The 12,558-nt window shown below is 49.1% G+C and overlaps 1 long non-coding RNA gene across 1 annotated transcript in view; it reads left to right on the forward strand.

Annotated features, from left to right (window-relative positions):
- The first annotated feature begins 236 nt into the window (after positions 1–236).
- Positions 237–12,558, forward strand: part of LOC141092785 (uncharacterized) — a 38,640-nt gene continuing 26,318 nt past the window's right edge. Inside the window, exon 1 of the long non-coding RNA XR_012232916.1 lies at positions 237–282. This is a non-coding gene — a long non-coding RNA (uncharacterized lncRNA). The remainder of the gene's footprint in view (positions 283–12,558) is intronic.

The raw sequence follows: 12,558 nt of genomic DNA on the forward strand, positions 1-12,558 counted from the left end.
GGCTCACCACCACTGTTGCCGTGCACGCTTGGTTATGTCCGCCATAATTTTTCTGTGTTCATTGTGATGGATTAGGCTGCTGTGCACACACACGGCAGCCCCACCCTGCCCCAAGCTTTATTTAATTGTGCACCTGTGTCTGGACCAACATCGCCCTTCATCTATGTTTGCTGGTCAGGCAATGTGTGGAGGCCATTCCTGATATGTCTGTGTTCAGACCTGGTTGGCCTTCATCTGCACTTGCTTCATCTGGCTTCATGGGAGCGATCCAGTAATGTTCAGGTACAGATTGCACTTGATGTGGTCATGCTCTAAATGTATTTAGGAGGCCGTAATGGCACAGCATTTATTAAAAATATATAGAGTAGGACCCCCCATATGAGATTGCCTTGGCGTGGCGGGGTGGCTCAATTGAATTGATCAATTTTTTTGCTAAATATCTCATTTTTGAATACAGCTAGACATTATGTGCATATGCACTCCAATTTATGCGTTCTAACCTTAAGCAGTGCTGGCTTCCCCCCCTATTTTCCGGGAGATTTTCCAGCCTTCCCCTTGCCAGAACTGCAACCGATAAGTTGTCCCGTTTTTATATTCTTTTCTTTGATTGTCTTTACCTCCCTGCGTGGAGTACTACTTGTTATTGATTGCTCAGTGAATCCTTGTTAACCACTTGTCTGTCTCCGGCTACTCACTGCATCCCACGAACTGTTTGTTTCTTATACCTGCTTCATAGTATTAGCACAAAGGTTTTATATTATGAAATGTGGACTGGTGCCTGCACCACAGTATTAGTCCAAAATATTTATTTTAGTAAATGTGTACTGGTACCTGTGCTACAATATTAGTTCAAACAATTTTGATTATGAAAAGTGGTCTGGTCCCTACACCAGTTTTAGCCCAAACAATTTTGATTATGAAATGTGGACTGGTGCTGACACTACAGTGTTAGCACAAACATTTTTTGACTATGAAATGTGGACTGGTGCCTGTACCACAGTATTAGCATAAAGGATGTATATTATAAATTGTGGACTGGTGGCTGCACCAGAGTTTCATCCCAAACTGTCTTGAATAAGAAATGTGGCCAGATGCCTGTGGGTCACCCTCCCAGGGCTGTGTGGTACTCGGTACCGGGCCCGATGAGCTTCAATAGGAGATGTCACGGCAGCTGTGACCCGGCCCATGGCCCTGGGCGCCCATTGTAAAAGGGGTTGTTTCAGTGTGCTTGTGGTGATGAAAGTTTATAAGTGATTCGTGACGCCACCTGTGGTGTTTGGCAATGAAGATATAAGCCGACGCTGCAGACAGATCCTCTGGGACAGATGGTGTGGTGCAGCAGTGATGGTATAGCCCTCCACAGGCAGGGTTGTAGTCCCAGGGCAGAGTAAATGGAGTGACACGTAGATGGTGCAGTGTCAGGTACAAGGGATGTAGGAGTGCTGGGCAGGTTGGTGCAGGAATAAGTGGAGGACACCAGGGCATGTAGTTCCAAAGCTTTACTCACAGTCTGTTGTACAAACAGGTGCCTGCCTCCGTGCCATGTCCTCCGGGTCAGGGACTCAGTCAACCTCGAGGCCAGATGGAATACTCCTTTCCAACACTCCACCAATATGTACCTTTCTGAACGTCTCCTCTTATAGCGCCTTTAGGTGAAGTACTCCTAGTACTGAGTTACACTGGAGTTCCTCCTGTCCGATGTTCTTATGAACTCTACTTGTACGGCAGACAGCTGTAGCCTGCTTCGGGGACTCCTTGCTACTAAGTCCTGGCTCACTATTATGTTGCTGTTGTGCCCCCATGTCTTGTGTGGGAATAAAGTGGTCACTACTTCTATTCCACCGGTGTCTGCTGCAGGACCATTAGTATCCGTACAACCTCGGGGAACGGGCCCCGGCCTTGCGCTTAGAACTTCTAGGAAGGGTTCTCTTCTAACCCACGTCCTCTGTTCTCTTTTACTCCTCACGTTCCGCACTGATCTTCCTCTCTATGGAGAGTCAGGCTTCCAGTTTACGTTTCTCTCTCTTCCTTTCCCGTGCCAGCAGACCCAGGTCACTGGGATCTGCTGCAGCACTTCCATCCATCTATCCCTCTCTCCGGGGATCTTCTTCTCTCCTGCTGTCTAACCAACTGACTGACTGACTAATGTAAACTCTTCCCGCTCTTTGTAATGTCATCTAACTCCACCCACCTCCCAGCACATTTCGTGTTCCAAGCAGGGAGCCACCAATGGGTGCTTTGCTATACTCCAAGCAGGGAGCCGCCAAAGGTGCTTTGCTACACTACTTTGTGGTGTGGGGTGCAGGTGTTGGAGCGTGGTCAGGAGTCTCCACCTTACCTGGATGGTGGGATACTACACCTCAGGAGGAGGTGCAGTACCTCTGTGGCAACTGAGCCTCAGGGGTGCCACACCTGCACCAGAGTATTATGCCAAACAATTTTGACTAGGAAATATGGACTGGTGCCTGCACCTCAATATTAGACCAAATGATTTTAAATAGGAAATGTGGCCTAGGGCCTGTGTAAGGGGCTTACAAGGATTAGGTGGTGCTGCACTTCTCTGTCCGTGTTTCTACGTCCCTGAGGAGCTGCTATATTTGCTATGTTGTGCTGTGAACTGTAATGTATATTTGATATGCTGCTATAATGTATAAGTGTCATATATATCTTCCTGTGTTGCACAAATATAGGGAAAGCGTAGCACTTAGATTAGCCAACTAGAAGGGGCACAAGAGGATAAGATAGATTAATAGTATTTCCCATTAGTTAGGAGAGGCCAACTGGAGTAAGATAGAGAGAGCTTCCTGGGTTCAGACAGTGGGGCCTGGGAGCCCGGACAGGGCAGTTGTGCCACGCAACTTTTAAGCAAAGGAACCCAGCTCGTCCAGGGGATGAGATCAAGGGTCACCCAGATGGTGAAAGGATACAGGGAAGCTCCAACATGGCGGCAGTAAACTATGCGGGAAGATGCCCAAAAGTCTGGGGCAAAACGGACAGGGAACTCCTGAAAGTAGCTAGGCTGGCCAGACCGAGAAATGCGGTACCGGAGGCGACGGTGCGACCCTGTGATATCCCTAGTGGTGTGAGGGACAGAACACGGAAAGGAAATCCTATGCTTTGTGAAGATTCTTGTGCTGTGCCTGTGACTGTACTGGACGAGCTGGGAAGGAACTGAGTAAAAATGTTTGTCTAAAAACGGATTCGGACTCTGCCTGTCATTGTGTTCAGATGCAAGGGAAGGAGCCCTGGCAAAGCAGAGAGGACACTGACGGACAGGAGAGCGGACTAAAAGGTACGCTACAACAGAGACAACATATTTATGTGGTAGGAGGCCAGGGTACTACAAAGCACCCAGTAAGAGCCACGACTACAGCCCTGGCCCCCGTTACACCTGCATAACAATATAAGACCAAGCAATTTTGACTAGGAAATATGGCCTGGTGCTGCACCCAATATTAGTCCAAATGATTTGATTATGAAATGTGGCTTGGTGCCTGCACAAGAGTTTTAGTCCAAATGATTTTGATTAGGAAATGTGGTCTGGTGCCTGCCTGATTTTAAAATAATTTTTCAAGCTGGTGTTATAAAGTATTCTAATTTACTGAGATAATGACTTTTAGGTTTTCATTGGCTGTAAGCCATAATCATTAACATCAACAGAAATAAACACTTGAACTAGATCACTATGTTTGTAATGACTCTATATAATATATGAGTTTCACATTTTGAATTGAAGAACTGAAATAAATTAACTTTTTGATGATATTCTAATTTTGTGAGAAGCACTTGTATCTGGCAAATTGCAGCAGGAGCAGCCTCTCTGCGCTGTTACACTGACAAAATGTCACTACAAACCAACATGTCCTCTTTTTATGTGGAGAGAGACATGTGATTTTGTCAGCCAATAACAGAAGCCCTTGTGTCTGGATATTGTGGATGTTTTTTGCACCCTGATTCACTGTCAGAATCTCCACGCATTAAATTAATTAAAAAAATGACAGTCCTTTGCTCCTCTGACCTTTCCCCACCCCGCAACATTTTCAGAACAAATTCGCTCATCTCTAGTTAAAATTGATTAATTGTAAGACTCTGCCAGACTTGGAAATTGTAGTTGGGGATATTGCTCTTACTGATACAGTATTTTCCACAGCAATCTAATACTTGCTGATCTCATTTTCCTGTTTATGCCATTTTTTGACCCTGAGTTATTATAATTGAGAGTCCATGCCTCTCTTAATTAAAAGATTTCCCAAGCATATTTATTGTCACTACTGATTGTATTAAGGCAATGCAGACAGTCGATCCGACATTATTATTATTATTATAATACATTTATATAGCACCATTTATTCCATGGCGCTTTACATGGGAAAAGGGGAAATATAGACAAGTACAATAAACATGTGCAAGACAAGGGACACACAAGTACAGAAGGAGAGAGGACCCTGCCCCCGAGGGCTCACAGTCTACAGGGATGGGTGAGGATACACTAGGAGAGGGTAGAGCTGGTTGTGCAGTGGTTCAGTAGACCGAGGATCATTGCAGGCTATAGGATTGTTGGAACAGGTGGGTCTTCAGGTTCTTCTTGAAGGTTTCTGTTTTTGGTGAGAGTCTGATGTGTTGCGGCAGAGAGTTCCAGAGCATGGGGGAAACACGGGAGAAGTCTTGTATGCGGTTGTGGGAAGAAGAGATGAGGGGGGAGTAGAGAGGGGGGAGTAGAGAAGGAGATCTTGAGAGGATCGAAGGTTGCGTGTGGGTAGGTACCGGGAGACCATGTCAAAGATTTATGGAGGAGACAGGTTGTGGATGGCTTTGTATGTCATGGCTAGGGTTTTGAACTGGAGCCTCTGGACAATAGGAAGCCAGTGAAGGGCCTTGTATAGGGGGGAGGCTGGGGAATAGCGAGGAGACAGGTGGATTAGTCGGGAAGCAGAGTGTAGGATGGACCGGAGTGGTGCCAGAGTGCTGGAGGGGAGGCCAGAGAGTAGGAGTTGCAGTAGTCAAGGTGGGAGATGATAAGGGCGTGCACTAGTGTTTTTGTGGTTTCATGGTTGAGGAATGTGTGGATCCGGGAAATATTTTTGAGTTTGAGGCGGCAGGAGGAAGCAAGGGCTTGGATATGTGGTTTGAAAGAGAGGGCAGAGTCGAGGATCACCCCAACGCACCGAGCGTGCAGGACTGGGGAAAGCGAGCAGCCATTGACATTGATGGATAGATCTGGTGGAGGGGTAGAGTGAGATGGAGGAAAGATGATGAATTCTGTTTTGTCCATGTTCAGTTTGAGAAAGCGAGCAGAAAAGAAGGCTGAAATAGCAGACAGACATTGTGGGATTTTGGTCAGTAAGGAGGTGAGGTCAGGTCCAGATAGGTAGATCTGCATGTCATCGGCATAGAGGTGGTACTGCAAGCCGTGGGATTCTATGAGCTGTTCCAGGCCAAAGGTGTAGATGGAGAAGAGTAGGGGTCCAAGGACTGAGCCTTGAGGAACACCGACAGACAGGGGGCGAGGTGAGGAGGTGGTGTGTGAGAGGGAGACACTAAATGTTCGGTCTGTTAGGTATGATGAGATCCAGGATAGGGCCAATCCTGTGATGCCAAGAGATGAGAGAATCTGTAGCAGGAGGGACTGGTCCACAGTGTCGAAGGCAGAAGACAGGTCCAGGAGAAGGACAGAGTAGTGTCACTTGCTCTTCATAGAATCGTAGAGTTGGAAGGGACCTCCTGGGCCATCTGGTCCAACCCCCTGCTCAAAGCAGGATTCGCTAAATCATCCCAGTCAGATGTCTTGGTGGTTAGTAGGTCGTTAGAGACTTTAGTTAGGGCAGTTTCAGTTGAGTGATGTGGTTGGAAGCCAGATTGTAACCGGTCAAAGAGGGAACAGGAGGAGAGGTGGGAGGACAGTACAAGATATACCTGCTGTTCCAGTAGTTTTGAGGCGTAAGGGAGAAGAGATATCGGGCGATAGTTAGACACAGAGGATGGGTCGAGGGAGGGCTTTTTGAGGATGGGTGTGATTGAGACATGTTTGAAAGATGAGGGAAAGACACCATTTGTAAGAGAAAGGTTGAAGAGGTGTGCTAGAGTTGGGATGAAGACTGTGGCAAAGTTAGGGATGAGGTGGGACGGGAGCGGGTCAAGCGCACAAGTGGTGAGGTGTGATCTTGACAGGAGGGTGGAGAGCTGATCTTCTGTCATGGTGGAGAAGCTGGTTTTGGAAGAACAGGGCTGAGTGGCTAAGAGGGGCATTAGGGGCTGCGGGCCAAAGCTTTCTCTGATCGTATCGATCTTCTGCTTAAAGAAGGAGGCAAAGTCTTCAGCAGAAATGAGAGGAGATGGAGGAAGTGCTGTGGGACGGAGTAGAGAATTGAAAGTGTTGAAAAGCTGTTTAGGGTTGTGAGACAGTGAGGATATGAGGGATGCAAAGTAAGTTTGTTTTGCTGCAGAGAGCATGTACTTGAAGCTGGCAAGGGTCTGCTTGTATGCGTTGAAGTGCTCGGTAGAACGGGTTCTCTTCCATCTCCGCTCAGCAGCCCTGGAAAGCCGTCTCAGTTCTTTGGTCATAAGGGATGGGGGCATTGCTCTAGATCACTGCGTTGAGAAACATGTGATGGTGTCTCCGCAGTGTTGGATGTTGATCTCCATGAGGTCACTCATCCTTATGTTCATAGCCTTTCACTAGGCATTGCTCCTACTAGCCAGTTTCCTACTCCAAAATGCTTGCGTTGAGAAACATGTGATGGTGTCTCCGCGGCTGTTGATTTACATGCTTTTGCATATTTCCCATAAGGGATGGGGGCATTGCTCTAGATCACTGCGTTGAGAAACATGTGATGGTGTCTCCGCAGTGTTGGATGTTGATCTCCATGAGGTCACTCATCCTTATGTTTATAGCCTTTCACTAGGCATTGCTCCCACTAGCCAGTTTCCTACTCCACACTGATGAGGGGCAATACCCCGAAACAGCTGTCTGTGGATGGATACCATGTTTTGGCATAGGTGGTTTCCTTCATTGGAGACTGCCCTTCCCGTGGTTGTTCCTTCCCGGGGAAAGACCTGGCTAGTCATTGCTTGCGTTGAGAAACATGTGATGGTGTCTCCGCGGCTGTTGATTTACATGCTTTTGCATATTTCCCATAAGGGATGGGGGCATTGCTCTAGATCACTGCGTTGAGAAACATGTGATGGTGTCTCCGCAGTGTTGGATGTTGATCTCCATGAGGTCACTCATCCTTATGTTCAGTTCTTTGGTCAGACTGGTCAGCCATGGATGACATACCTTTCATTTGCAAAGAGTCTTCTATCTGTTGAAAGGGTAAAATAGATATACAAATTGGCATGAAGCTAATTGATCATATGAATGAGATACTAGGACCTTTTGGTGTTACTGACTAGTGATGAGCGAGCAGTAAAATGCTCGGGTGCTCGATGCTCGGGTCGAGCACATTGGAATACTTGGGTGCTCGACCCGAGCAACGAGCCCAATGTAAGTCTATGGGAGACCCGAGCATTTTTTCCGCGATCCCCCCGGGGGTCCTTTCAAGGTCTAAAAATGTCTGAAAATGCTTGAAACACTGCTCAAATGACACAGGGACATAATGGGGATCGCCCCTGGAAGCATAACTGACTCGTAGTTCACAGCATTAAACAATTTTTTCAGAGTTTCATGCTATTTTTACTGGTGCACCAAAACAAAACCAGAACAGATTTTGCGGGGCTGTGCGGGGGGGTCTGTGTGGGGCTTTGCTGGAGTCTGTGCCGGGCTTTGCAGGAGCATGCGGGGCTGTGCGGGAGTCTGTGCGGGGGTATGCGGGGCTGTGCGGTAGTATGCGTGGTTGTGCGGGAGTCTGTGTGGGACTGTGCAGGAGTCTGTGCGGGAGTATGTGGGGCTGTGCGGGGGTATGAAGGGCTGTGCGAGAGTCTATGCAGGGGTATGTAGAGGTGTATGCGGGGCTGTGCGAGGGTCTGTGCGGGGCTGTGCGGGGGTATGCGAGGGTATATGCAGGGGTAAACGAGGCTGTGTAGGAGTCTGTGCGGGTCTGTGCAGGGGTCTGTGCGGGAGTCTGCGGGGCTGTGCGGGAGTCTGTGCAGGTCTGTGCGGGGGTATGCGGGGGTCTGTGGGGGGTATGCGGGGCTGTACGGGAGTCTGTGTGGGGCTGTGCAGGAGTCTGTGTGGGGGTTTGCGGGGCTGTTTGGGGGTGAGCAGCGATCTGTGCGGAGCTGTGCGTGAGTCTGCGTGGGGGTATGCGGAGGTGTGTGCAGGGGGTATGTGGGGCTGTGCGGGAGTCTGGGCGGGGCTGTATGAGTCTGGGCGGGGGTATATGGGGCTGTACGAGTCTGTGCGGGGGTATGCGGGGCAGTGCGGGAGTCTGTTCAGGTTTATGCAGGGGTGTATGCAGGGGGTATACGGGACTGTGTGGGAGTCTGTGCAGGTCTGTGGGGGGGTCTGTGCAGGGCTGTGCGGGAGTCTGTGCGGGGGTATGCGGGGCTGTGCAGGAGTCTGTGCGGGGGTATGCGGGGGTCTGTGTGGGATATATGGGGCTGTGTGGGAGTCTGTGTGGGGCTGTGCAGGGGTATGCGGGGCTTTGCGGCGGTCTGGCGGGGTTATATGGGGGTCTGTGCGGGTCTGTGTGGGGGTATGCGGGTCTGTGTGGGGGTATGCGGGAGTCTGTGCGGGAGTCTGTGCGGGGCTGTGCGAGAGTCTGAGCGGGGCTGTGCGGGGGTATGTAGGGCTGTTTGGCAGTCTGTGTGGGGCTGTACGTGAGTCTGTGCGAGGGTCTGTGCCTGGCTGTGCAGGAGTCTGGGAGGGGCTGTATGAGTCTGTGCGGGGCTGTGGGAGGGTATGCGGGGCTGTGCGGGAGTCTGTGCGAGGGGTCTGTGTGGGATATATAGGGCTGTGTGGGAGTCTGTGCAGGGCTATGCAGGGTTATGCGGGGCTTTGCGGGGGTCTGTGCAGGGGTTATGTGGGGGGCTGTGCGGGGCTGTGTGGGGGTATGCGGGTCTGTGCAGGGCTGTGTGGGGGTATGCGGGAGTCTGTGTGGGGCTGTGCGGGGGTATGCGGGGCTGTTTGGCAGTCTGTGCGGGGCTGTGCGAGGGTCTGTGCCTGGCTGTGCAGGAGTCTGGGCGGGGCTGTACGAGTCTGTACGGGGTTATGCGGGAGTCTGTGCGGGGGTATGTGGGGCTGTGCGGGAGTCTGTTCAGGTTTATGCTGGGGTCTGTGCGGGGGTATACGGGGCTGTGCAGGAGTCTGCGGGTCTGTGTGGGGTCTGTGCGGGAGTCTGTGCGGGGCTGTGCGTGGGTATGTGTGGCTGTATGGGAGTCTGTGCAGGGCTGTGCGGTGTTATGTGGGGCTGTGCGTGGGTATGCGGAGCTGTGTGGGAGTCTTTGCGGGGGTATGCGGGGCTGTGCGGGAGTCTGTGCGGGGCCATGCGGGGGTATGCGGGGCTGTGTGGGAGTCTGTGCGGGGGCTGTGTGGGAGTCTGTGCGGGGGCTGTGTGGGAGTTTTGTGCGGGGCTGTGCGAAGGTATGCATGGCTGTGCGGGGGTATGCGGTCAGTGCGGTGCTGTGCAGCAGTCTGTGCGGGGGGCTGTGCGGGGGTATGCAGGCTGTGCGGCGATCTGTGCGGAGGGCTGTGCGGGGGGCTGTGCGGGGGGCATTGCAGGGGTATATGGGCTTTGTGGGGTCTGTACTAGCTGTGCCAGCTGTGCGGGGGGCTGTGCAGGCTCTGCTGGCTGTGTGGGCATCGTCCGATGGGACTACTTATCCCATCCGGCGGTGCAGCCCCAGTGACAGCATTAGCAGATGATGGGAAAGTAGTGTTCCCATCATCTGGCTAATGTGGTGAATGTAAAAAAAAAAGATATACAGAACATATAACATATAGTACATACACATAACATACAACACATAACATAGAGTACATACTCACCACATACACCTATTTCCCTGAAGCCATCGATCACATGCAAATGATATTAAAATAATAAACCAACCTATACTCACCTTTCCGCCGTAATCCATTAATAATGAGGGTCTCATGTCGATGTCCCGTGGATAGCTGCGTAGCCTTTCTGGCTATAAAATATAGGGGGACCCCATGTCATTTTTTGGGGGTTACCTCTATTTTAATAGCCAGTAAAGGCTATGCAGACAGCTGCAGGCTGATATTCATAGCCTGGGAAGGGGCCATGGGTATTATCCCCTTCCTAGGCTACAAATATTGGCCCCCGGCCATCGACTTTCCCCCTCTCGCGCAGAAAATTGCGTGGGAGCCCACAATATCCATAGATATATCCATAGATATATATCTATAGATATATCCATAGATATATATCTATAGTTATATCCATTGATATATCCATAGATATATCTATAGATATATCCATAGATATAAATATATCCATAGATATATCTATAGATATATAGCCATATATATATATTTTTTAATATAATGGCGTGGGCTCCCGTGCAATTTTCTGCACCAGAGGGGGAAAGCTGATTGGAAGGTGACATTAAGCCCGGTTAATAATGGAGAGGCATCAATAAGACGCCTATCCATTATTAATCTTATATTAATAAAGGGTTAAAAAAAACCACACACATAAGATTTAAGTATTTTAATTAAATAAAACACAACACACTCCCAGATCCAAGTGAAGCCATCGATCACCTGCAAAAAAAAAACAAAAAAACCCCCAACAATATACTCTCTGTCTGACATAATCCCATTAATAACGATGTCCCACGATGATCTCCCCTCAGCAAATGTGACCTCTCTATAAGCCTCCGATGAAACACTGACCGGAGATAACCCTCTGGCAGTGTGTCATCAGAGATAAGCCTCTTGCTTTACTGCACTACAACGTGAGAGAATTCTCACGCTGTAGTACCGCAAAGTGACAGGTGAACTCAGGTGACCTGTCAGCGACGGAGTGATACAGTGCGGAGGATTATCTCTGTCATTATATTGCTGGAGCCCCTGGAGAGTGGTTGCATCAGCTGATGTGGTAGCTCTCCATGTGACATCGATGTGGGACCCTCGTTACTAATGGATTACGGTGGAAAGGTGAGTATAGGTTGGTTTATTATTTTAATATTATTTGCAGGTGATCGATGGCTTCGGTGAATTAGGTGTGTGTGGTGAGTTTGTACTCTAAAGTATGTTATGTGTTGTTTGTTATGTGTATGTACTGTATGTTATATATTGTATGTTCTGTATGTCTTTTTTTATTTTTTTTTACATTCACCACATTGGCCGGATGATGTGAATACTACTTTCGCATCATCCACTAATGCTGTCACTGTAGCGAGCATAGTCGGATGGGACAAGTAGTCCCATCAGATGATGCCCGCACAGCCAACAGAGCCCACACAGCTCAACACAGGCTCTGCACAGCCCCCCGCACAGCCCCACAGACCCCCGCACAGCCCCGTATAACCCCATACAGCCCTGCACAGACCCGCATACCCCCGCACGCCCCCCGCACAACCCTGCATACCCCTGCACAGCCCTGCATACCCCAGCACAGACTCCCACACAGACCCGCATACCCCCACACAGCCTGACATACCCCCGCACAGACTCCTGCACAGACCCGCATACCTCCCCACTGCCCCCCGCATAGACCCCTGCACAAACCCGCACAGACCCGCATAACCCTGCACAGACTAGCATACCCCCTCATACCTCTGCACGGCCCCACACAGCCCCCACAGACCCGCATACCCCTGCACAGACTATGTAAATTTTTATTCCCAAAACTAACATCTGCATCAAATTAGATCTGCTCATTAGTCTGCATCTAAAAAGGAGTGAGCACATCTTGGAGAGCTGTTGCACCAAGTGGACTGACATGAATCATGGCTCCAACACTAGAAATGTCAATTGAAACAAAGGAGAAGATTATCAAACTCTTAAAAGAGGGTAAATCATCACGCAATGTTGCAAAAGATGTTAGTTGTTCACAGTCAACTGTGTCTAAAATCTGGACCAAATACATACAACATAGGAAGGTTGTTAAAGGCAAACATACTGGTAGACCAAGGAAGACATCAAAGCGTCAAGACCGGAAACTTAAAGCAATATGTCTCCAAAACAGGAAATGCACAACAAAACAAATGAGGAATGAATGGGAGGAAACTGGAGTCAACATCTGTGACCGAACTGTAAGAAACCGCCTAAAGGAAATGGGATTTACATACAAAAAAGCTAAAAAAAACAAGGTTACAGTGGGCTAAGGAAAAGCAATCATGGACTGTGGATGACTGGATGAAAGTCATATTCAGTGATGAATTGCGAATCCACATTGGGCAAGGTTATGATGCTGGAACTTTTGTTTGGTGCTGTTCCAATGAGATTTATAAATATGACTGCCTGAAGAGAACATGCAACTTTCCACAGTCATTGATGATATGGGGCTGCATGTCAGGTAAAGGCACTGGGGAGATGGCTGGCATTACATCTTCAATAAATGCACAAGTTTATGTTGATATTTTGGAAGCTTTTCTTATCCCATCAATTGAAAAGATGTTTGGGGATGATGAAATCATTTTTCAAGATGA

The sequence above is a fragment of the Dendrobates tinctorius genome, unplaced genomic scaffold (genome assembly GCF_039654945.1).
Source record: "Dendrobates tinctorius isolate UK_male_01 unplaced genomic scaffold, ASM3965494v1 ptg000060l, whole genome shotgun sequence".
In the NCBI taxonomy this organism is placed as follows: Eukaryota; Metazoa; Chordata; class Amphibia; order Anura; family Dendrobatidae; genus Dendrobates; species Dendrobates tinctorius.